This window comes from Chelonoidis abingdonii, chromosome 2 (assembly GCF_003597395.2).
Source record: "Chelonoidis abingdonii isolate Lonesome George chromosome 2, CheloAbing_2.0, whole genome shotgun sequence".
NCBI lineage: Eukaryota > Metazoa > Chordata > Testudines > Testudinidae > Chelonoidis > Chelonoidis abingdonii.
The window spans coordinates 128,839,176-128,863,779 of record NC_133770.1 but is presented as its reverse complement, the minus strand read 5'-3'; positions in this window follow the sequence as shown (position 1 = coordinate 128,863,779).

Sequence of the window (24,604 nt, the reverse complement as noted above, 5' to 3'; positions counted from 1 at the left end):
CAACCCATTTAAAACACTGATAGCTTTAAAAAAAACATTATTCAAATCGTTATTGAAACTTTTTGTTTACCAACAAAAAAAGTCAATGCTACAACAAAAAAAGTCTTTTCAGGTCAAAATATTTGACCAACTCTACTAATGTTCTGTGCTGATGCTGCATTATTGCAGAAAAAACCCTATAGCTGTGCATGGAGTATGAATAGCAGATTTTTGTGTACTGTGGGGTAGGCCTCCCAAGCACACAGATGTAACAGCATATGGCCTGTGGCACCCCAAAATGCCACCCACCAGCAACAGGTGGGGAAAATTGATGAGGCCAGCAGTGAAAAGGGACAGTCCCTGGAGCAAGAGAGGGAGACACTTGCTAAGGGATAATAGGTAGTTCCTCCCTCTGGGAGTCTCCGGCACCCTCTCAGCTAGGAAAGAGGGATGCTGATTGGCTAGCACTCATTATCCCAGTAGGAGGTCTTCCCCAAAATCAGAATTTGCTCATCAATAAGTGGATACTTGACTTTTCACTGAGTTTCTAGCAAACAATTTATCCAAACAACTAACTATAACTTAAAAATATATAAAAAGTTAACACTTTAGTCAATGCATCAGCAACTCAAGTCAAAACTTGATGCAACAGAGAATTGGAACATAATTAAATCTTGCACAGCTACATTCTGTTTCTGCATCATTTTCTTCTTTGCAAATGAAGTATGAATGTGTCATGTGATTGCACCAGAAGGAATATAGATTATTGTGGTAGCAAACTTGGCATTCTGATGGGCAAGATTGGATTCCCTTTTAGTTTTCACCTAATATTTTATAGACACAATTCTGTGTCTAGAATTGCAAGTACAAGCCACACCCCTGACATGGGAGAATTTGAAGTTAGTTACTCATTTTCTGTCAGTTCAAATGCGCATGTATCCAAGAGTATCATTTATCTATAGTAACATCCTCAATATAGCAAACAGTGTCACTACACTTCAAAAATGAGTATGAAGGTGATGTCTGAAACCCAACTGAAGCAGCAGAAGTGTTACAAAATAGAATGTGATAAAAGGATATTGGACAAAAGCAACATTAACAGTAGTAGGGGTTGGCATCTTTAGTACATAGTGCCTCAACCAAAACACTAACTACTCACAGACTAATACAAGTGACATGGAAAAAAAGGAAGGAAGGTCAAAGTTTCTTCCTTGCCTACAGCTCCTAAAATAGCCTTTAATATGAACACATTAGTCACAAATTTCTTACCACTGTACTGATTTCTTGGAAAAATGAAGCAGCACTGAAATTAAAGTTATATATTCCTAATTGACTAATCAGATGCACTTCACTAATTCTTTTTTAAAAGAACAGAAAACCTATAAATGTACATTATTGTATTCCTCACTGAATTGTAATATTTCCAGTACGATTATCTTTCCAGCATCAAATGTAAAGTTGTTCAAGCCTCCTTTGTGTATTTTTTTGTAAATATTTTTTTCTGGGTAGAAGGGAGCCTTATTGTAATTGTTCATATTATGCCACTGGCTGTTACAAGCAGCTAGATAGCATACTGTGCAATCTATTTTGATTTCTCCTTCACTGTCATCCCTGATGTGTGTTTGAAATAGTTAATTATTAATGAGTGCTACCATGTTTTTAAGTTCCGTTTTCTCCCCCACTCATATTTTCAGGTTTTCATTTTTCTATGGGCCAGATTCAGTCTCCAGGAGTGGTAAGTTTGTGTTCACTTTCCACTGCTGTGAACTCCCCCTCAAGCGGACTTTTCTAACTCAGAGATTTTGGCTGAAGATTATTTAATAGTCTGAACTATTAGTGGTATGTAGAAAACATACAACTTTATATTTTCTTCACAAAACGTGCACAAAACACCAACTTCCAGCTATTCCATTGCCTATGAAAATTTAGCACATCAATGAAGAGCATCTGACTGAAGCTCAACCCAGGCAAGATATAGGTTATGCTGGTGAGAAGAGGTAGGTGATTCAAAGAACAAGTCAACACACATTGCCACTTGTCACTGATAATCTGATGCAATATTTCTGAACTACATAAGAACATAAGAATGGCCATACTGGGTCAGACCAATGATCCATTTATCCCAGTATCCTAACTTTCCACAGTGGCTGTGCCAGATACTTCAACGGGAATGAATAAAAGAGGGCAATTATTGAGTGGTCCATTGCCTATGGTCCAGGCCTAGCAACTGGTAACATCCAGAGCATGGGGTTACATCCCTCATTATCTTGACTAATACCCATTGATGGACCTATCCTCCATGAATTTCTCCAATTCTTTTTTGAACCCAGTTATACTTTTGTCCTTCACAACATCCCCTGGCAACTAATTCCACAGGTTGACTGTGTGTTGTGTGAAGAAGTACTTCCTTTTGTTTATTTTAAACCTGCTGCCTATTAATTTTATTTGTTCGTCCCTGGTTCTTCTGTTATATGAAGAGATAAATAACACTTTCTTATTCACTTTCTCCACACCATTCATGATTTCATAGGTCTCTTATCACATCCCACCTTAGTCCTCTCTTTTCCAATCTGAAGAGTCCCAGTGTTTTTAATCTCTTGTCATATGGAAGTTATTCCATACCCCTAATTATTTTTGTTGCCCTTCTCTGTATCTTTTCTAATTTTAAAACAACTTTTTTGAGATGGGGTGACCAGAACTGCATGCAGTATTCAAGATGTGGATGTATTGTGGATTTATATAGTGGCATTATAATATTTTCTGTCTTATTGTCTATCCCTTTCCTAATGGTTCCTAACATTCTGTTAGCTTTTCTGACTGCTACTGTACATTGAGTGGACATTTTCAGAGAACAATCCATAATGAATCCAGGATTTCTTTCTTGACTGGTAACAGCTAATTAAGACCCCATCATTTTGAGTGTATAGCTGGGATTATTTTTTCTAATTGCTATACTTTTTTTGCATATCAATATTGAATTTCATACCCAGTCACCTCGTTTAGTGAGATCGCTTTGTAACTTTTCACAGTCAACTTTGGACTTAACTGTCTTGAGTAATTTTGTATCATCTGCAAACTTTGCCACCTCACTATCCCCTTTCCCAGATCATTTATGAATATGATGAACAGCACTGGTCCCAGTAGAGATCCTTGGGGAACACCACTATTTACCTGTCTCCACTGTTAAAACTGACAATTTATTCCTATTCTTTGTTTCCTATCTTATAACCAGTTACTGATTCATGAGAGGACCTTCTCTCTTATCCCATGACTGCTTACTTTGCTTAAGAACCTTTGGTAAGGGACCTTGTCAAAGGCTTTCTGAAAGTCAAGAACGCTATATCCACTGGATCACCCTTGTCCACATTTGTTGACCCCCTCAAAGAATTCTAATAGAGTGGTTAGGCATGATTTCCTTTTACAAAAATTTTGATGATTTTTCTCCAACATATCATTGTGACACTACACCCCATATTTGTCAGTGATATTATTATGATGTGATTATGGCATAATTATGATGCACTTTGTACAAGATGGGTCATGTAAGATGTCAATGGAAGAGTTATGATTTGCTGCATATGTTTATCCTATTTGTGTGCATGTATCATTTTTATATCTGAAGTTACGAATTTTGACTAGGTACCTGTATTTCAAATGTGCTTACTCTGGAAAACACCCACAGCTAGCCTTTCAGGTACAACAATGAAGAAGCCAGATAATGCTAATGGCTCATCAACAGACAATGGGCAATGGACAAGTGTAGCCTTCCTGTAATGTTTCAGCCATCCTGTAAGTAATGGCTGCTATGACTCAGCAAGGGCATGTGACCAGACCGCGTGATACTGGACTCTATTTTGTGTACTTGTATTTTTCTACAAACTGGTAGTGGGCTGGGGAACTGAGTTTGGAACAAAGGGTTCCTGCCATATGTTAAAACTATATGAGGTGAGGTGTGACGTCATCTAAGGGTCTTCCTCCACACACATGAGAACTCCTAGAAACACCTGAGGAACAAAGACTGAACTGGGGGAAGTGCTGGTCCCAGGCTAAAAGGATTTCTAACCTGTGTAGGGAAACCTGGTGGACTGCTTGTATCATCAGCCAACGTGAGAAATAGATTGAGTATGAATTAGCAATCTAGTATTTTAGGCTTAGTTTGCAGTTTTGTTTATTTGCTAGGTAATGCACTTTGATCTGTTTGCTATCACTTATAGTCACTTAAAATCTTTTGGAGTTAATAAACTTATTTTTTGCTTTCTCTAAACCAGTGTGCCCTTGGGTGAAGTGTCTGGGGAAACACAGACTTGGTTAACACAGACTTTTTGCATATCTTTCCTACATCACCTTGGTTAACACAGACTTTTTGCATATCTTTCCTACATCAAGGGGACAGCAAACTATTTATGATCTTACATTGTACAGATCTCTGTGCAGTGCAAGATGGTGTAATTTTGGGTTTATACTCCAGCAGGGGTGCAAGCCTGGAGAGCTGGGAAATTGACTGGTGTCTGCTGTTTGCACTCAGGTAGCTCAACTTGGGTAAGTGGCGCCAGCTGCTGTCATGATGGGTGATAACAGGACTGGGTGAGGGTGGTTGTGTCTCTAACCAAGTAATGTGAAAAAAGGCCAGCTCAGCTGGATGATTAGAAGAGCGAAGTGGTTCTCTTGGCTTCCAGACTGCGCCCCAGGGGTGACAACCCATCACAATCATATTAATCTATGTGTCTGATAATTCTGCTCTTTACTACAGTTTCAACCTATTTGGCTGGTACTGAAATTAGGCTTACAGGTCTGTAATTGCCAGGATTTCTTCTGGATCCTTTTTTAACATTCTGTTTTACATTAGCTGTTCACCAGTCATCTGGTACAGAGGCTGATTTAAGTGATAGATTACAAACCACAGTTAGTAGTTCTGTACTTTCATATTTGCTTTACTTCAGAACTCTGGGTGAATATCACCTGGTCCTGGTGACTTAATACTGTTTAATTTATCAATTTGTTCCAAAACCTCCTCTGTCAACACCTCAATCTGGGACAGTTTCTCAGATTTGTCACCTAAAAAGAATGTGGGAATCTCCCTCAGATCCTTTGCAGTGAAGGCCAATGGAAAGAATTCATTTAGTTTCTCTACCTTGTCTTGCTTTAGAGTTTCTCTAGTACCTTAATTGTCTAGTGGTCCCACTGACTGTATCAAGGTTTCTTTGCCCACTTTGAATTTTAGAGTACAAAAGTGGGGACCTGCATGAAAACACTTCTAAGCTTAATTACTAGCTTAGATCTGGTAACACTGCCACCATCCAGAAATGTCAGTGTCTGGGGCACTACCTGTCCCTGCAAAACTTTCCCCTCCCTGGGCTGCCTTGAGGGACTTCACCAATTCCCTGGGGAACACAGAGCCAAACCCCTTGGATCTTAAAACAAGGAAAATTAACATTCCCCCTCCTTTCCCCCCACCAATTCCTGGGGAGTCCAGATCCAATCCCCTTGGATCTTAAAACAAGGAAAAATCAATCAGGTTCTTAAAAAGAAAGCTTTTAATTAAAGAAAGAAAGGTAAAAATTATCTCTGTAAAAGCTTTACAGGGTACTCAGATTCATATAGCCCAGAGGAACCTCCTTTAGCCTTAGGTTCAAAGTTACAGCAAACAGAGGTAAAATAAACATTTACAAGTTGAGAAAACAAACGTAAGACTAACACGCCTTGCCTGGCTGATTACTTACAAGTTTGAAACATGAGAGACTGATTTAGAAAGATCTGGGGAGCCTGGATGTATGGGTGGTCTCTCTTAGTCCCAAGAGTGAACAACCGAACAAAACAAAGAGCACAAACAAAGACTTCCCTCCGCCAAGATTTGAAAGTATCTTGTCCCCCTATTGGTCCTCTGGTCAGGTGTCAGCCAGGTTTACTGAACTTCTTAACCTTTTACAGGTGAAAGAGACATTAACCCTTAACTCTCTGTTTATGACAGATTGTTTGGCAGGTTTCCTACTTTTGACATAATTAAAATTATTTATGTTGTTAGTTTTTGTGTCTTTTGCTAGTTGTTCTTCAAATTTTTTGGCCTGTCTACTTTTACGCTTGACTACTCAGAATTTATGTTCTTTTCTATTTTCCTCAGTAGGAATTGACTTTCAATTTTTAAAAGATGTCTTTTTGTTTCTAACCACCTCTTTTACTTGGTTTAGCCAAGGTGACTTTTTTTGATCCTCTTACTGTTTTTATTTGGGGTATACATAGAGTTTGAGCCTCAGTTAATGTGTTTTTAACAAGTTTCCCTTCACCTTGCAGGCATTTCACTCTTATGTCTGTTCCTTTTAATTCCCATTTAGCTGGCTTCCTAATTTTTGTGTAGTTCTCCTTTTTAAAGTTAAATGGTACCGTGGTTGGTTTCTTTGTATTTTCCTCCTTAAAACAATGTTAAATTTACTTACATTATGATCACTATTACTGGGCAGGTCAGTTATATTCATCTCTTGGACGAGATCCTTTGTGCCCCTTAGGACTAAATCAAGAATTTTTTCTCCTCTTATGGGTTCCATGACTAGCTGTTCCAAGAAGCAGTCATTAATGGTGTCCAGAAATTTCAACTCTGCATCCCATCCTGAGGTGACACGTTCCCAATCAAGATGGGGATAGTTGAAATCCTCCATTATTATTGGGTTGTCTGTTTTTGTAGCCTCTCTATTCTCCCTGAGAATATCATTATCACCATTCTAGTCAGGAGGTCAGTAGCATATTCCTACTGCTATAGTCAAGCATAGAATTTCTATCTATAGAGATTCTATGGTGCTGTTTGGTTCATTTAGGATTTTTACTAAGCTGCCATTGTTCATCTTGCTGATGCCATGTTTACCAAGTATCCCATACCATGTAGACTCATCATGGTCAACATAAGCATTAAGTCACATAGGCTAATCAATTTATCTTCATGGGGGATCAATCAGATCATTTAGTTTAGAGAAAAATTGCTCCGTCCCTTAATGAGGCTTAATCATTCTCAGTGCATACATACTGATAAGTTAAGCATAATGTCCACCTCTCAGGGGCAGTCAGAGCTTCATCAATCTGTCATTTATACCAGTACCTAGGTTCTTCAAATGAAAGACAAGTTTCTTTCTAATTGCAAAACTGACTGCCACATCACATGGCTTATTTTGTAGGCTTCCCTCCCAGCCCTCTTCTCATATACCTATCTTCAGCAAATTGGATCTCGCTCAGTGCTGCAATGTCAATGCAGTATTTTTCAAGCTCTGAAGCAACCAGAATGGTGCACCTAGTATCGTAGAATATCAGGGTTCAAAGGGACCTCAGGAGGTCATCTAGTCCAAGCCCCTACTCAAAGCAGGACCATTCCCCAGTTCCCTAAATGGCCCCCTCAATGATTGAACTCACAACCAATGCAGGCCAATGCTCAAACCACTGAGCTATCCCTCCTCCTCTAGTAGGATGGGTGGTTTGACTTGGATGATCAAGGAGTGTATGGACATTCCCAGTCACAACACTGAGACAAAATGAAATATTTTTGAGGCTTATTTGAGTTTCCACCATGTGGTGGGACACCCTCCAGCCGCAATAAGTTGGTCAGGGCTGTTTGGGATGAATAATTTTTATAACACCTTTTCTAGCCCCCTCCTCTGATTGAAGCCAGCTGTGCTGTCCCTGAATAGAGCAGCCATGTCAATCAACAGGCTTCTAAGCTACAAGGTCACATCAGATCAGAGTATGACCCACACATATGTAGATTCATGACTTTGACTCCCAGCAATGTCTATCGCCTGTCACTTTTGCCATCACCCTATTGCTGCAGGACTTATTGAACTGACGAAGTCTGGGAAGAAATTTGTTTAACTTGAACAAGCAGTTGAACACCAAGTTGTACATTCTGTCAGCCAGCAAAACTATTTCCAATGGCAGGGTAAAGCCACTGGTAAAGAGGTCATATAGGTAAAGGGGTCACCTGGCAGAAATAGGTGCCTGACAGAAATAGACAGAGCGTCATTGGCAAAAAGGTTCATGCCAGCTTAGTCAGTATTCCTTTTCCATAATTGCTTAAGCCAGGCCTTAGGTGTCATGTGCTGTCCAAGGAATCCATCCACAGGGTACAACAACAAGTTTTAATGGTACTACAGAACCCAGGAACTATGCTACATATACTTGAGTGTCCTCCACTGGCACTTTATTGGTAGTGGGCTCTGATAATAGGGTTGTTTCCTGTTGCCTTTGACCGATGAAGGACTGAAAGTGTGTGGAAGGGTGACTGGGTACTGCAAGGCAGTAGTTGAGGGCTCTATACTTGTTCTAGGTATTCATCACTGTTTACTTATCCTCATGCTGTAAGAGTTAATGAAGAAATTCGTTTGTTTTCTGCATGGTAGTTGCCTTCCCTCCCCCTTGTTTCATTTTTTTTTGAGAAGAGAGGAGCTCTTCTCTTTCAGAGAGAGAGAGAGAGAAATATTTTTGTAAAGAGAGATGATGACTGAAGCACTGTCTCAGATATTGATACAGAAACACACAAGAGTCCTCTGGCACCATGGATGAGAAAACAAAGTGAAATGCTCAATCTGTGGCTGTTCAATCTGGAGAACACTAGATTCTGAGGTGTAAGACCAGAAGGATAATCTAAACTGCTCTCTGATATCACAGGCCATAGAATTTCACCCATTTATTCTTATATTGAGCCCAATAGTTTGGGCTTGGCTAATGCATATCTTGCAAAAAGGCATCCACTCTTGATTTCAAGACAAGAGCTGAAAATCCATTTTGGTAATTTGTTCCAAAGGTTAAAAATCTTCACTGTCAAAAAAATTGTGCCTTATTTCTATTTTGAATTTATCTGGTTTAAACTTCCAGCCACTGGTTCTTATTATGCCTTTTTCCACTAGATTAAAGAACCTTTAGTACCTGGCCTTTTCTCCCTGTGAAAGTACTTATACATTGTGATCAAGTCACCTCCTGATCTTTTTTTGATATGCTAAATAGACTGGGCTCCTTAACTCTCATTAAGGCATTTTTTCCATCCTCAAATCATTTTGAGAATCTTCTGTGCACCCTCTTCAATGTTTCAACATCCTTTTAAAAAATGTGGACAACATTTGTTGCCTTTCTTTCTCTCTCTCTCTCTCTCTCAGTTCTTTACAGCAGAAGTAAGAGAGCAGCTGCAGACCCTGCCTGGATCCTGCTGGTATCAGGGCATACTGTTCTGCTGAATGAGTTTGTCTCCACAAAAGGTGGGCTGTCCTCTTGTCAGGACCAGAGTCTGTGTTTGATTGATCTTGGCATCTGTGAAGCTTATGAAGGAATGAAACAAATCATACAAGACAGACATTAAAACAAATGGATCTGAGGGAAACGTTTAGAACTGTGTCCTCCAGGGATGGGTATTCAGAGCTCAGTCAATTACTTAATTGACCAGACTGTCAACATCCCTATCACTCTATCATTGAGTGGGGGTGAGACCCCAGCACTTGGGTGGATATGTGAGGTCAGAAGTTCTGGTTCTCCCTCTGCCATGATGGGTAGGATTTGTCTGTGATATTCTCACCGATGGCGTCTGCACTCATGTACACCCAGGGGCAATATCTGGAGGCAGATGGGCACTGTTGTGATATTACTCTAATTATAAGCTCAGTTGTGAAAAGTATATGAAAGTTTATAAGATGATACAATAATCTGTAATAACAAATATTGATGGAAAGTAGGTCAAGTTGCTTTCAGTACTGAATGTTATAAACAGCTACAAGAGAAGCAGCCAGAGACTAAATTAGTCCTAAAAAAGGTCATGTTAATTGGTTTAGGTCGTTAAAGAAAGAGACTTTAGGAAAAATAAGGAAGACCCATCTTCTGCTTCTTAATCCTGAGGGATGTTCTGACCAGATCAGACCAGGGGTAGGGACCCAGATGACATCGCCACCCATATCAGCTCCAGCTGAATCCCAAACACCATCTAATATGAAATGGAATCAGACTGTAACAACAGGAACAATGACAACACCTCCAGCTCATCTCAACTAACTTCCCTTTTTCCCAAAAGGACAGTTTTGGACTTTTAACAGCAGCAGCAGCAACATCAGCTCCAGCTTATCTCAGCTCACTAACTTCTTCTCTTTCACCCCAAAAGGATACTCATTACCATCTTTGATACCATCTAATAGTGTCAAACAAAGGAGGGGGCAGTTTTATTCTAAAACTCACTCCAGGTAAAGGGAAAAAGAGATACTGTTAAAATGAAAGTCTGACTTAACACTTTACATTTAAAATGCTTTAAATGTTTCCTTCTCTTCTGTATCTTGAATAAAAGGTTAAAAGGATTTTTAATGGTATGTTTGCCATAGTATTAAAGCAAGTTGAGGTCTTTATATACTAAACCTTGAACCTTGCTAAACACAGTGATGGAGTTATGTTAACACCATGCCCATATATTGCATATTAATAATTTAATCCTTTAGTGATGTATGATATAGATCTGTGACTAAAGGAGGGACAGCTTGTGACTGGGGTGGGTCTTAGCCAGAGGTGGTTCTAGGCATTTTGCCACCCCAAGCATGGCAGGCAGGCTGCCTTCTGCGGCTTGCCTGTGGGAGGTCCCTGCTCCCACAAATTCAGCAGCAGCCTGTGGGAAGTTTGCTGAAGCTGTGGGACCAGCGGACCCTCCGCAGGCATGCCACCGAAGGCAGCCTGCCTGGTGCCCTCACAGAGACCAGCAGAGCGCCCCCAGCAGCTTGCCACCCCAAGCACGCGCTTGGCGTGCTGGTGCTTGGAGCTGCCCCTGGTCTTAGCTGAGGGTCTGTACAAGCAAACACAGCAGCCATTCTACACTCAGCTCTGACCCAACCTAAGATGTTAAAGTCTGTTATAAAGAGGGGTGGAAATCTGTCCCAAACACTGAAGTGGAAAAAAATTCAAGAGCCAGATTGTTATTTAGGTACTGAAAGAAACAGATGTCGTGTGGGATTTTCAAAAGTGCCTAGGTGTCTAACTCCCTTTGGAGCAGGGTCTGGAAACTGGATATCCCAGGACAGTGCATTAACCACTAGGATAAAGAGCTATCATAAGAACATAAGAAAGGCCGTACTGGGTCAGACCAAAGGTCCATCTAGCCCCGTATCCTGTCTACCGACAGTGGCCAATGCCAGGTGCCCCAGAGGGAGTGAACCTAACAGGTAATGGTCAAGTGATCTCTCTCCTGCCATCCATCACCACCCTCTGACAAACAGAGGCTAGGGACACCGTTCCTTACCCATCATGGCTAATAGACATTAATGGAGTTAACCTCCATGAATTTATCAAGTTCTCTTTTATAGTTCTAGCCTTCACAACCTCCTCAGACAAGGAGTTCCACAAGTTTACTGTGCGCTGTGTGAAGAAGAACTTCCTTTTATTTGTTTTAAACCTGCTGCCCATTAATTTCATTTGGTGACCCCTAGTTCTTGTATTATGGGAATAGTAAATAACTTTTCCTTATCTACTTTCTCCACATCACTCATGATTTTATATTCCTCTATCATCATCCTCACTCCCAGTCTCCTCTTTTCAACTGCAAAGTCCTAGCCTCTTTAATCACTCCTCATATGGACCCGTTCCAACCCTATCATTTTAGTTGCCCTTCTCTGAACCTTTTCTAGTGCCAGTATATCTGTTTGAGATTAGGAGACCACATTTGTACGCAATATTCAAGATGAGGGTGATTCTATTGATTTAGATAAGGGCAGTAATATATTCTCCGGTCCTTATCTCTAATCCCCATTTTAATGATTCCTAACATCTGTTAGCTTTTTTGACTGCCTCTGGCCCACTGTGAGCATCTCAGAGACTATCCAAGATGACTCCAAAGAATCTTTTCCCTGATTTGTTGTAGCTAAATTAGCCCCTTCGTATTGTATGTATAGTTGGGGTTATTTTTTCCAATGTGCATTACTTTACATTTATCTACATTAAATTTCATTTGCCATTTTGTTGCCCAATCACTTAGTTTTATGAGATCTTTTTTGAAGTTCTTCACAGTCTGATGGTCTTAACTATCTTGAGCGTTTGTAGTATCATCTGCAACTTTGCCACCTCACTGTTTACCCCTTTCTCCAGATCATTTATGACATAAGTTAAATGATTGGTCCCTAGACTGACCCTTGGGGAACAAACACTAATATTCCCCTCTCCATTCTGAGAAATTTACCACTTATTCCACCCTTTGTTCCCTGTCTTTTAACCATTCTCAGTCCATGAAAGGATCTTCCCTCTTATCCATGGAACAACTTAATTTACGTAAGAGCCTTTGGTGAGGAACCTTGTCAAAGGCTTCTGGAATCTAAGTACACTATGTCCACAGGATCCCCCTTGTCCACCTGTTTGTTGAGCCCTTCAAAGAACTCTAAAATAGATTAGTAAGACATGATTTCCCTTTACAGAAACCATGTTGCTATTGGCACCAACAATTTAATGTTCTTCATATGTATCTGACCTTAATTATTTCATTTACTAATATAGTTCGACTAATTTGCTAGGTACCGACGTTAACTTATGGCATAAGTAATTGGCGGTCACTCTTAGAGCCCTTTTAAAATTGGCGTTAATATTAGCTAACTTCCAGTCACTGCGGTACAGCCAGAAACCGATCTCTAAGACAGATTACAAACCCTAGTTAATAGTTCCGCAATTTCACATTTGAGTTCTTTCAGAACTCTTGGGTGAATGCCATCCAGTCCCATGACTTGTTAATGTTAAGTTTATCAATTAATTCCAAATCCTCCTCTAGTGACACTTCAATCTGTGACAGTTCCTCAGATTTATCACATACAAAAGCCGGCTCAGGTTTGGGACTCTTGTTAACATCCTCAGCCTTGAAGACTGAAGCAAAGAGAATTCATTTAGTTTCTGCGCAATCACTTTATCGTCTTTAAGTGCTCCTTTTGTATCTTGATCATCGAGGGGCCCCATTGGTTGTTTAGCAGGCTTCCTGTTTCTGATATACTTAAAAAACATTTTGTTATTACCTTTTGAGTTTTTGGCTAGCCATTCTTCAAACTCCTCTTTGGCTTTTCTTATTACATTTTTACACTTAATTTGGCAGTATTTATGCTCCTTTCTATTTACCTCACTAGGATTTGGCTTCCACTTTTTAAAGGAAGTCATTTTATCTCTCACTGCTTCTTTTATATGGTTATTAAACCATGGTGGCTCTTTTTTAGTTTTTTAACTGTGTTTCCTAATTTGGGGTATACATTTAAGTTGGGCCTCTGTTATGGTGTCTTTAAAAAGTGCCCATGCAGCTTGCAGGGATTTCACTTTGGTCACTGTACCTTTTAATTTTTATTTAACTAACCCCCTCATTTTTGCATAGTTCCCCTTTTTTAAATTAAATGCCACAGTGTTGGGATGTTGAGATGTTCTTCTCACCCTGTAAAGTCACCTTCCATCCTAATTTTGCAGGTGTGATTCTTTTACTTATTTTTCTTTATAAATAAAAGTTTTTTTTTAAAGGACCTGATTGATTTCAGTGTCCTAATGACAAAGAGTCTGGTCTGTGCTTACATTGCTAAGGCAATTAGTTGGTAGTTTATTCTCAAGCCTCCCCAGGAAAGGGGGTAAAGGGGCTTGGGGGATATTTTGGGGGGAATAGGGATTTCAAGTGACCCTTCCCTGAATTTTTGTGTAAAACACTTGATGGTGGCAGCAATACCGTCCAAGGACAGGAAAGGAATTTTGCCTTGGGGAAGTTTTAACCTAAACTGGTAGAATATAAGCTTAGGGGTCTTTCATGCGGGTCCCCACATCTGCACCCCAGAGTTCAGGGTGTGGGGGGGAACCTTGACACCCCCACAGACTGCAAGTCTCCAGGCAGGTGTTGAGTGGAGCCAGCAGGGGCTGTGGTTCGTGATTGGGGAGCAACGTGAAGAGAACAAAATGAGAGAACAAGCAACGCTCCCCTGTGGCTCCACACAGTCCCTGCAATCGATGCTCTGCACCTGCTTGAGGCTTGCAGTGTGACCGGGCAACTCCACCGTGAAGCACAGACCCTGTGGTCACCGCTCCCCCACCTGCCCAAGGCTTGCAAAGCCACTCCCTATACCCAAACTACGCCTATGTTAAAAAAGTGGAGCGGCATGACTCCCTGGCCCCCCACTTCTACAGTGGTTCCAGTGTCCTTGGAAAGAGAGAAAGTCTGAAGCATGGGGCCTGGTACAAGGCCTGAGACTGAACCAAAGTCAGGCTATGAGCAAAAGATCCTGCTATAAAACAGATGCCTGCCTATAAGTTCACTGACCTGTACATGGACTTGGCAAAAACATGACTGGTATTGCTAAAACACAAGTACTCTTAAGAAGCACAAGACACATTCCAGAAGGTTAGCACAGGCCTATCTCAACATAAAATTGTGGCATAAACACACTCCCTGAAAATGGTACAAGGACACACTGACCTCTCCTAAGATAAGGTGATCCTGACAGGATAATGAATGAAGTTACTTTGTTTGAACCAACAAGTCCAAGAAGTAGAGTGGTAACTAACCATGTCAGGAGGGTAATATACAGCTTGTTAAGTATCAGTATATAAAACAGAAATCATAGGAGAAATCAATGCTGACTGAGTTTGTTCATTGTAATTGGCATACATGTGTTAGTGTACTTGTAGCACATAGGACTGTGCTCGTTGACAATAAACCTGGCCCAGTGCCTTTGCCACCGAACCGAGCCTGTGTCTTTCTGGGAAGTGCTATCAAGGTCTGATGAGCCGGTTGTCTACAGAGCTGCTACAGCGTACAGAGAGAACACACGTGCATACCAAACTGACCACACCTTCTTCATGTCTCATCTTCCCTATTAATACCACCATTGTCTCTGCTAGTCAGGCACCTAGAAAAGTATCATAGATAGTCATATAAACATGTACACTCTTCTTGAAAGGTAATGTGGCTTGGGGACATATTCAATCATGGACCAAAAACAATACTATGAGGCTTAGGTGATCAACCACACTGTGAGAATAGCGATTAATAAATCACTATTGTTAGAAATCCATAGGATCAATTATAAGACTTTAATTTTGGACAATGAACACATTTGTAAAAATCTAATTTTGTTTGCAGATAATTCATTACCAGGAAAAAGGATATTCATTGATAATTCTTTTTTGCTACAGATTGTTAACTGAAAGGTGAGATTTTCAAAGGTACCATCTCCCACTGAAATTCAGTAGGTGTTGGGCTACCTCACTCCCCTGAAAATCCCACCACTAGTTGCTAGCCTACTGCTAATCATTATCTGTCAGGTAATTGACCCCATTTTTCTCCTGCATCAAGCAGTTCTATCTATGCCAATATACTCTATGACTATAGAATCATGTACAGACTAGAGTTGGAGAGGATGTGACTCTGAAGAAACCAAAACATCCACTCCATGACAAACTCCAATACAGTTTTTCAACAGAAGAACCTGCTTTGAACATGCCTTTTCCTAGCCCATTTCAATTTTTTTAAATAATTTTGTTTTGGCAATTACATGAAATAATATTTAATATTATAATATTTCACCCCATATTACTCTCTTGCCAATTCAGTTCATTTATAACAACACAATTCAGCTTCCCGGGTTCATCAATATTTTCTCTGGACTCCAGGGTGATTACTGAGGAACACAGGGAGCTGGGTATCAGATGCCGCCTCCTCAGCCACCCTGGAACCTGCATAGCACATAATAATAAGCAAAAAAATTCCTTCAGTGGAAGCCCACTCCCAGCCCGTGTCAACTGCAAAAAAGCCAGCATCCTCCCCTGGCCTGTTATACCCACTGCCTATGACTTTACATATTATATGTGCCTGACAAGTGGCAAACATCAAGTGTCATGTAGCAATTGTAAAAGAGAATTAAATGCTCTTCCTAGTTAGGCCTCAAAAATGAAAAGAGAACCATGCAGGCAGACTCCTGTGCCAAGTTCCACTGGGATGAATGGGGCTGTACGTGAGCACAGAAGTACACCTGTGGAGTTCTCTTTGTTGGATTGATCCATGCCTTACAAGAAAGGGAAAATGTGCACTTTTCAATCTTTACTATTGTAAATCAGGACTCATTCTATTGAAATTAATGGAGTTAAATTAGTATAAAGCCAGTGTAAATTAGACCAGAATCAAGGCCAGTAGCTTTTTGTCTCTTGTTATTTTTGCAATATCTTTTAGCTAGTTACAATGGACTTTAGCTGAATTAGGACACACGGCTGGGGTAATGACTGGAAGGACTTTCAGTCATTACTCCAGCCATGTGTCCTAATTCATTTGTTCTTGGTAACTTACTATCCATCAGTTTATTCATTCCACAAGAAAAACTACAGTAATAGTATAGCTGTTCGATGTATTTAATAACAGAAACTTTATGGAAATGAAGCAACTGAATAAGCAAGAAAATTCAGCAAAAGTAACTTCATATCTATAAAGTTTCTATATTTGAACAAATTAATGTAAGAGAATGTTTACAAAACCATGAAAAATATATAAACCAAAACAATATATTGATTTTCTGTTCTACTGCTCAGTTGCTGGATAATCAAATATAGCATTAGTCAATGGTGTGCTGTGCTTTTTGCAATCCTGATATCTTTTGTGAAAAGAAAATATGTACTTTTTAAAATGTTCATTTGTATATTGCATAATGCAGAGAGTGCAGAATACATTGGATGTGGTCTGATGGGAATGTGCAGCTATAATTTTCTTACCCTCAAAAAGAAACCCATTTAAAACCTTGTACCTACATGTTGGGTTTACATAAAAGTAATTGTTAGATATTCATATTCCTTTAAAAGAAACATCATTTTCATCCTTTCATGTTGAATTAAATAATACATAAGTCTTTTATTATTGGTAACCAGTACTGTACTGTAAAAGGATGCAAGGCCCCAATCTTGCTCTTATTGAAGTCAATAGGAGTTTTGAAATTGACTTTACTGGGAACAGAATCAGGACTATGACCTAAAACATGCTAATTTCTTACTAGTCTTTATTCAAATGAAAAGGTGCTGTCTATGGCAATTGCTCCATAAAGGAAAAAAAATGCTGTTCTTTTATGTTATTACTGGCTTTCCAATTCTTACATTTGTCATTGATATATGTGGTATGAAAGTAAAAAATGCATGCATAGCATAAAGGCTGAGTAAATATACATTAAGGAGAACTAACCCATCAAGTGATTTTACCCTTATCTGCATTTGCAGGTTGGTTAGATCCATCAATGTATGTATGGCCAAACTCTGTAATTCCATTATAGTTGTAGCATAGGAGGAAGGAGGTGGGAGGTTTTCAGGTGATGCCATATATTGTATAGTAAAATCCAGTGATATTTCACTTTCAAATATCTATTGTGGGTAGGGGCAAAGTATCTGAAGTAATTTTAAGGCCATTTCGCAAATGTTTATTTAGATAAAAGATAGATAACAGTAAAACTATAAAACCTGCAGCAAGATAACTAGGTTTTATTAATGACCTGCCATATACTGTGACCGGATAATTAAAGTTCCCCCCCACCCCAAAGAAGAGAGTGGACAAATTTATTTGATAACTTGATAACCATGGGTCACTGGTTGAAAACTATTGATATAATCAGAGCTTATTCGATTTGCTCACAACAGACACTCCTATCAGCTAATTTCACCTGTGAATAGTTAATTATTCCCTGAATGCATATGGTTGGGCCATTAATAAAATTTGACTATTTCAGAGGTTTTCCTCTTTTTTTTGTCATCCTTATGTGCATTTTATCTAAGGGAATCTTTGGGGTTTTTTTTGTACTGCCGAAGACAGATGTTAGTGGTATGGGTATTTCAGCAGGGCTACATTATAGATGGCATGCAGCATGGATCAGGAGTGCTCTTTTAGCCTGAAAAAGACTGGGCCTGGGTACATAATGGAGTCACTGAAGCATGAATGATAATGGAGTGCTTAACCATTTCACATTTTCAAGCCATGCTTAGGGAATTTGCTTCCAACTAAACAAAAGCAAGGAAAACTATGTTGGATTTGGGCAAGCTTATGGTGCTTTTACATGTGTTTGCTGTTTTTATCTCGTTTTCTTTAAGTTTCTTTCTTGGTGCATCCCCCTCCCCCCATCATTTACTTGGTTGAGGGGAAGATAGATATCAGAAAGCAGAGTCTCTTCCCTCTGCCACCTTACTGTAATTAAGCGAATATTGTATGCTGAGAGAATTAGTTTTCATCTCCCAAAGGCTTCTCAGGAATCAGTGAGGACCTAAAATTCATATCTTCTAATTTGCTATTTCCTTCATTTTGGTCAATTGTTCTTCAACTTTCCCCCCACAATTGAAATCCCATTTTCAGTCCCTTTTAGGAATATATATGATTGTATTTCCCTGCTAGGACAGCTAATGGTTTTTTACAGTGTCCCACTAAGGATGGCTACTGGAAGCCTAAGGACCTTACTGAAATTCTCTGCAGTATTTAATGGCTGAACTGGCCCACGAGGATTTTTTTAACAAAAGGAAGAGTCTTTTCCCTACAAAACAAAATCACTTACTCCACTTATGGCAGAATTGTGAAAAGTTCACAACACATGAATTTTGTCACTTTATAGAACCTATTAACTGTATTTGAAATTAAAAATTTGAGTTGAAATTGGACTTTTAATCACCCTTCTCACAGTTACATCATTGTTATTATGAAGCCAGAAATATAGGAGATCAATTATTAGTGGCAGCCTATGATAGATCCAGGCCTGTTGGGAACAACAGAGTAGTAGAAGGGAGAAATACTGGCCACTGGATAAGCAGTTTTCTATTTCCTGAGTAACAAGCTCAGGGGCTACTCCAGGGATAGCTTAGTAGCTTGAGCATTAGCCTGTTAAACCCAAGGTTGTGAGCTCCAGCCTTGGGGGAGCATCTAGGGCAAAAATCTGTCTAGGGATTGGTCCTGCTTTGAGCAGGGAGTTAGACTAGATGACCTCCTGATGTCCTTTCTGACCCTGCTATACTATTATTCTACTGAGAACATCTGACTCCAATTAACCTGCTCAGAGTCAGTTGAGGCTGTTAAGACCCCCAAACCTGCTAACTCCTGATCAAACACAAGAGGAATTGACCTGGACTGTGGCCCCTACCAGAGGGGAAGGTCTCTGGGCTGTTTCCTGACCCACAGGGTAAATCTGTGAGGCAAGCAAATCAGCCAATAAGTGAAGGACCCACCAAGGTAGAGGAGGAACTTTGTCACACAGCCCTATGTGCATAGACTTCACAGACAATGGATTTGATATGCTTCCTGTTTCATTAGCAACAAGAGATACAGCAAATACAGCTCTTTGGGGAAAGGTGTGTCATTTATTGTATGTCTGTACTGTGACTGGCAGAATGGGCCAAATCTGGTTAAGATTTTAGGACCTGTTGTGATATAAATAACTTTTGTCAAAAATACAGTTTCATCTAAATTTAAATGTTTTGCAAAAAGAGTTACATTCTGACAATTTTTGATGGAAAAATGAAGAAAAAATAATTTCAATAGAATGCCAAGTGAAATTTATTAAATGTTTTTGGACGTTTTTCTACATTTTCAAATATATTGGTTTCAATTGCAACACAGAATATAAAGTGTATGGTGCTCACTTTATATTATTATTTTTCTTACAAATATTTGCACTCTAAAATGATAAACAAAAGAAACAGTATTTTTCAATTCACCTCATATAAGTACTGTAGTGCATTCTCTATATGGTGAAAGTGCAACTTACAAATGTAGATTTTTTTTTGTTACATAACTCAAAAACAAAACAATGTAAAACTTTACAGCCTACAAGTCCACTCAGTCCTACTTCTTGTTCAGCCAATCACTATGACAAACAAGTTTGTTTACATTTATGGGAGATAATGCTGCCTGCTTCTTATTTACAATGTCACCAGAAACAGAACAGGCATTCACAAGGCAGTGTTGTAGCCGGTGTCAGAAGATATTTACGTGCCAGATGCGCTAAAGATTCATACTTCATGCCTTTTCATACATCAGCCATGATTCCAGAAGGCATGCTTCCATGCTGATGATGCTCTTTAACAAAATGTGTTAATTAGATTTCTGACTGAACTCCTTGGGGGAGAATTGTATATCTCCTCTGTGTTACCCACATTCTACCATATATTTCATGTTATAGCAGTTTCAGATGATGACCCATGTTGGTTGTTTTAAGAAGACTTTCACTGAAGATTTGACAAAATTCAAAGAAGGTACTAAGGTGAAATTTCTAAAGATAGTTAAAGCACTCGACCCAAAGTTTAAGTATCTGAAGTGCCTTCCAAAATCTGAGAGGGACAAGCTGTGGAGCATGCTTTCAGAAGTCTTAAAAGAACAACACTCTGTTGTGGAATCTACAGAACCTGAACCACCAAGAAAGAACATCAATTTTCTGCTGGTGGCAAAAACAAATATAAACTCAGCCCTGTACACTTTGTGTTCTGTGTTGTAACTGAAATCAATATATTTGAAAATGTAAAAAAATCCAAAAATATTTAAATAAATGGTATTCTATTATTGTTTAACAGTGTGATTAATCACACAATTAATTGCAATTAATTTTTTTAATCGCTTGACAGCCCTAAAAAATTATTTCATTTTGGTTTTCAAAAATCAATATTAAATGAGAAGTTTTGTTTCATTTTTAATAGCTTTGTAAAATCTGAATTTTCTGTGTCTTATTCCAGTGTAGACATATGCTAACAGGGTCTAACCCACAGTAGTTTCCCATTAACACACCTTTTGAGTAATTGGATTGATTTCCTAGGGCAGCCAGAAACAATAATGGGTAATTACACTTGGTCAAATTTACAATAACAATGAAGATCAAAACAGTTCCTAATCCTGCTCCTAAAGACAGTCTAGTACAGAGATATAAATATAAGAGTTTTATAATCTCTCAACACCATCCTGCCTGCAGGCTGCTGCCCTGTATTGTCTAGCTGTGATTGTATCCTTCCCAGCAGCGTGCCTCTGTCAAGCTATCAGACTTCAGTCTCAACTCTCAGGCTGCCTGTTGCAGTACTGTTATCACCAGGCGTTCAGGCCCCTTAAAATTATAAAATTGTCTTTTAAATCATGAGATTTTATTTTTTATTGTATTTTTTAATTTGCCTTTTGTTTTTTTAAACTTTAGGTATACTTGGCTAATATTCTCAAGCTATGCTCCACAACCAGGGGTATGTCTACACTATGAAATTAGGTCAAATTTATAGAAGTCAGTTTTTTAGAAATCATTTTTATACACGATTGTGTATGTCCCCATACAAAATGCTCTAAGTGCATTAAGTCATCTGACTGCGTCCACAGTACTGAGGCTAGTGTCGACTTCCTGAGCGTTGCACTGTGGGTAGCTGTGATTAGCTATCCCACAGTTCCTGCAGTCTCCGCTGCCCATTGGAATTCTGGGTTGAGATCCTAATGCCTGATGGGGTAAAAACAGTGTTGCAGGTGGTTATGGGTACATGTCGTCAGGCCCCCCTCTTCCTCCCTCCCTCTGTGAAAGCAATGGCAGATAATCATTTCACATCTTTTTTCCTGGGTTACTTGAACAGACACCATACCACGGCAAGCAGGGAGCCCGCTCAGCTCACCATCACCGTACGTCTCCTGGGTGCTGGCAGATGTGGGACTGCATTGCTGCACAGCAGCAGCTCATTGCCTTTTGGCAGCAGATGGTGCATTATGATTGTTAGCCATCGTCGTCATATTCCTGGGTGCTCTTTTAGCGAACCTCAGTGAGATCAGTCGGGGTGCCTGAGCATACATGGGAATGATTCAGCCAGGTCATTCCCATCTTCTGCCAAGCACCCAGGAGATGATGATGGCTTGCAGTCGTACTGCACCATCTACTGCCAGCCTAATATGTAAAAGATAGATGGATCAAAACAAGAAATTGACCTGATTTGTTTTGTGAAATCAATGGCCTGCTAAACCCAGGGTTTTGAGTTCAATCCTTGAGGGGGCCATTCTGTGTGACAGTTGTTTGTGTTTTTCCTTGATGCAAAGCCACCCCTTTTGTTGATTTTAATTCCCTGTAAGCCATGTCATCAGTTGCCCCTCCCTCAGTCAGAGCAACGGCAGACAATTGTTTCACGCAAAACCAGGAGAGGAGCTGACGGCAGTGTGGTGATGAGAGGGACATGGTCATAGACTTCTCACAAAGTATGGGCTGGGCAATGTGTCCTGGCAATGTGCACATCATGCTGATGAGCTCTGCATGAGCTCTGCAAACACGCTGGCCAAACAGGAAATGAAATTCAAAAGTTTGCGGGCCTTTTTCTGTCTACCTGGCCAGTGCATCTGTGTTGAGAGCGCTGTCCAGAGCGGTCACAATGGAGCACTCTGGGATAGCTCCCGGAAGCCAATACCATCGAATTGCATCCACACTATCCCAAATTTGACCCTGCAAGGCTGATTCCAACGCTAATCCCCTCGTTGGAGGTGGAGTAAAGAAGTTGAAAAAAAGGGCTTTGTTGTGTGGATGGATGCAGGGTTAAATCTAGGTAACGCTGCTAAATTCAACCTAAAGTCATAGTGTAGACCAGGCCACAATCCCCATGAGAGGTAAAGACTTAACATTAAAAAGTGAAAACTGAGATTCTCACATAATTACATGCCTGTTGGATCAGGAGCTTTCAGAAAAACACCAAATATCACAAAACACATGATAAAATGACTAGAGTTGTCAGTATTTCCGTTGTATTCTGCTCCCAGCCTGCTGCTTCCTGTAGCAGGTGACATAAACACAAACACCTGTGCCTTATGAAATAACTACAGAACTCTCTGACTAGGATGTCCCTCTCTTTAGTAAGCTACCTCTGCAACACATCCTGATGAAACAAAGTAATTGTACTTATGTGCCTGTACTTCATTTGTGTTTTTGATGACTTACCTTCTAAAAAAATCTGGCATGTCTCACAGCCCCAGAAAGGGAATCTCACAAAACTGTTGCTACCCTCTGTTGCGGTTTGTCTGGCAGCTTTGCAAAGAATAATGGTTCTGGTAATTTTTTTTCCCCTGTTACATACCTCACAGCCCTCTACTAAGGGCTTCTCATACCCAGCCATTTTACAAATTGTTGTGGTCATGCCCTGCACTTGTTTATAACTTGGTGTTCTTCATGGATTTTGGAGAGCATCTCTTTCTGCTGTACCGTAGGGCTAAGAATGCACCATCCCTTCAGAACCAGACTATCAGCCATGTGAAGGTCATTTTGGTCCTGGTAATATGGTAGCAGGTCTGTTGGAAGTTAACTGCTTTGACCTCGCCATCTTTGGCAGTGCTGAGTAGGTTTCTGGCAAGTCTCATCCTTTTAGTTGTTCATCTCTAATTTGGTGAAGTCAATTGGCAGATGTCAGAGCAAAGTCAATGTAGGACTTTGACATCTTTCTTTAAAGGCTTTCCTTCTTCCATTCGCAGCTGCTTAATAGAGACTCTAGATAGAGTGTCTAGTGCTATAAATGCTTTCCCTGGTATGTAATCAATGTTGATAGAAATCACATCAATCACAATGAAAATGTTTGAATCCTAGGTGGAAGGTCATCCAGTGGTTTTGAACCAAATAATGTCACTAAGGGCTTAAGATCTGTTTCTGGGTTAAAATCCAAATTGGCCTTCACAACACCCTCTGGCAAGAAGTTCCAGAGGTGAACAATGTATTGCGTGCAAAAATACTTCCTTTTGTTTGTTTCAAACCTGCTGCCTATTCATTTCATTTGGTGACCTCTAGTTCTTGTGTTATTAGAAGGAGTAAATAACACTTCCTTATTTATTTTCTCCACACGAGTCATGATTTTATAGACCTCACTTATATCTCCCCTTAGTCATCTCTTTTCCAAGTTGAAAAGACTAGGTCTTTTCAATCTCTCCTCATATGAAAGCCATTCCATACCCCTAATTATTTTTGTTGCCCTTTTCCGAACCTTTTCCAATTCCAATACATCTTTTTTGAGATGGGGCGACCACATCTGTAAGCAGTAATCAAGATATGGCCATACCATGGATTTATATAGAGGCAATATGATATTTTCTGTCTTATCTATCCCTTTCTTGATGATTCCCAACATTCTGTTTGCTTTTTTGACTGCCGCTGCACATTGAGTGGTTGATTTCAGAGAACTATGTTTCCACAATCTCTGTCCCATACCTCTTTTCTGGGTTGGCTGGCATCATTTTTGAACTGACGTCAGCCACCATGGACCCAGCAATACTCTGTGCTGATATGGTGACAAATGCAAATACTCAAAGGCAGATTGAGCTATATTAGAGCACTCAGAACCAGAGAAATTTAGCTTTGGACTTTGCCCTCACACCACTGAGCAGATGATGAGGGAGCAGAAAACCATTCTATGGAAGCAGCAGCAGCAACTCTTGCAGCAAGAGCATATTCTGCAGCAGAGGCAGTAGGACAAATTGGAAGAACATGAGTATACTGAGCTGTTGGAATAAGGGGACCATTTCCTAGATCACCTACACAGCACTGAGCACTGTTTCTGGGCTTGGGAAACCAGCACTGGTTGGTGCAAGAGGATCATTCTGTAGATTTGGGATCATCGCAAACACAACCTCTCTCTTGTGTAGGGAGAGGTCATGGCCCATCTGTCCTCATCCTGCTCTCCTCTTTCTTCTGCCAGTCTG